Source organism: Vombatus ursinus, unplaced genomic scaffold (assembly GCF_900497805.2).
Source record: "Vombatus ursinus unplaced genomic scaffold, bare-nosed wombat genome assembly UNPS02014163.1, whole genome shotgun sequence".
NCBI lineage: Eukaryota > Metazoa > Chordata > Mammalia > Diprotodontia > Vombatidae > Vombatus > Vombatus ursinus.
In genome coordinates this window covers 791,679-794,267 of record NW_020953941.1, presented here as the reverse complement: position 1 = coordinate 794,267, position 2,589 = coordinate 791,679, and the positions used below count along the sequence as shown (strand labels likewise).

The window sequence follows — 2,589 nt, the reverse complement described above, 5'->3', positions numbered from 1 at the left end:
CTACTTAATTTTCAAAGAATTTCTAGGAACTAGGTAAAAAAATATATTCTTTGATTTTCCCAAATTTAGAGGTATAGAATGATCCACTCTAATAATGTCTTGCATATTTGAATACCCTGGCATTAAAGTTTACATCTACCATGATCCTGGTGATAATTTATGCTATTCTCTGTGTTTTCAGATGAATTAGAATTCTCCTGGATATTTATAAAATATTTGAAGCACATGGAAAATCAGAACAATGTCACAGAATTTGTTCTCTTGGGAGTCTTCATGAGCCAGGACCTCAAAATGATGTCTTTTGTAATCTTCTTGTTCTGCTATTTGTGCAATTTTCCCGGGTAACTTTAGCATCTTTATCACCATTATATGCTGCCATTTGATCCAACAACCCATGTCTATTTTCTATGTCATTTGTCAATAATGGGTCTGGCATATATATTCACCATAGTGCCTCGGCTCATCAGGGAATTAATCGCTAAGAAAAAATCATAGTCTTTATTAGTTGTGTGACTCAGCTTTTTACTGCTCACTTCCTGGTTATTGTTGAGATGTTTATCTTGGTGTCCATGGCCTCTGATCACTATGTTGCCATTTGTAAACCCTTATACTACACGATCATAGTGAATCAACAGAGATGTAACACAATGAACCTGATGGCCTAGGGGATGGCCTTTTGGCATGCCATTGCTCAGATGCTCATGGTAGCTAGGTTACCATTTTGTGGCCCTAATCAAATAGATCATTATGTGTGTAATGTTAAACCTCTCTTAAAACTTGTTTGTGAAGATACACATATTGCTAATATCTTAGTTGTAGCTAATTCTGGGATAGTTGTGTTAACTACTTTTCTTGTCTTGGTGGCATATTACATTGTCATATTATACAATCTTAGAAAGCACTCATCAGAAGGTCAGCTCAAAGCCCTTTCCACTTGTGGCTCCCATATCATGGTTGTGGTTCTGGTTTTTGTGCCCTGCATTTCCACCTATATTCGACCTCCCAGTGCCAGCCAAAATGATAAGGAGGTTTCCATGTTTTGCACTGTCATTGGACCCATTCTGAACTCTCTCATCTACATACTGAGAAATACAGAGATGAAGAATGCCATGCAGAAGGTGTGGTCAACTCAAATGTCATTGTTATTTAAATAAAAAGATGGGTTTTAATCTTATTATTTTCCCCCTTTCTGACCTTGATGAAGAAATGGTTATTGCGTCAGCAAATGTACATTAATGCATATTCTTTTAAAAAAATCCATCACGTCCGAGGTGAAAACCAGGGACACATCCTCATAAAAACTGTATAACTGTTGGTGTTTGGCAATAGGCTTTGTACAATTTAATTACTTCACATATTATATACTATGGAAAGGATGAACAGAAAGAGTAATCCATCTTTTTTTCTTCTCTTATATGACTCATCATCCCAAATCAAGAATATGTTCCTCTTCAAAGGATGACAAAGAAGTGAGCTGTGCCATAGGGACAGGCTCTGACTCAACTGTGAAGAAATCAAAGTTTTTCTTTGATAGTTAAAGTACTTCGACCAAATCCAGAAGTATTGTTTCAGGCAGTGAGCAAAGCACTTGAGATACAAATACAAGTAAAAAGAAAGAGAGTCCTTGCCTTCAAGGAACTTATACTCTAATGATGAAACACAACATGTAAAAGAGTGAGGACAATTTGGGAAAAGAGATCATTGGAGACTATGTTTATCTCAAAGGGCATGGCAGGAAAATAAGTCCAAATAGTAAAGAGCAGAGCCTAATGAGGAGTGATGGAATGCAAATGGCTAGCCTGAATATTTCCTTCAAAGGGATGTTGAAATAAGAACTGAACAATTGGAGGAAGGGATTCTAAGGTAGTAGTCCTCTTCAAGGATGAGAAACAAAACAATGGTGGAAAAATACATAAATACAGAGAGACAGGAGTAGACTTAGGAGAGAAATGACACTTCTCAATTTACTCTCCCTTGCTTCCAGCTGATGCCTTTGAATAAAAGAAATTCAAGAGATAGGTTCCTGTGTCCCTTTTTGGCTCTCAGTTTTATGTAAATCTATTCTTTCAAAAGAAACTTCCTACACTATAAAAATGTCATTAGAACTTAGGGAGGCTTAATTCCCATATTAAAAGTGAATGGTCTGGGACAGCTAGGTGGTGCAGTGGTACAGCACTGGCCCTGGATTCAGGAGGATCTCAGTTCAAATCTGCCCTCAGACACATAACAGTGACTAGTTGTGTGACCCTGAGTAAGTCACTTAACACCATTGCCGAGACAAAGAAAAAAAAGAGTGGTCAAAGTCAACAAGACTGCATAGTGGATGCTAGATTTGGAATCAGAAACAACTGAGTTCAAAGACTACCACAGACATTTATTAGCTATGTGAGTCTATGCAAGTAGTTTAACTTAATCATCGTTATGATCATCATCATCTGTTAAGAAATATCAATTCAGGAACTCACAAGGAGAGTCTAAGAAAATTAACTCATTTAATGAGGTACAAGTTGGAGATACAAATTCTTGTACTTTCAACAATGTTACACACACACACACACACACACACACACACACACACACACACACACA

The 2,589-nt window shown here is 37.1% G+C and overlaps 1 pseudogene; it reads left to right on the top strand.

Moving 5' to 3' along the window:
* Positions 1-225: 225 nt before the first annotated feature.
* Positions 226-1,154, top strand: LOC114040986 (annotated as a pseudogene).
* Positions 1,155-2,589: the final 1,435 nt, after the last annotated feature.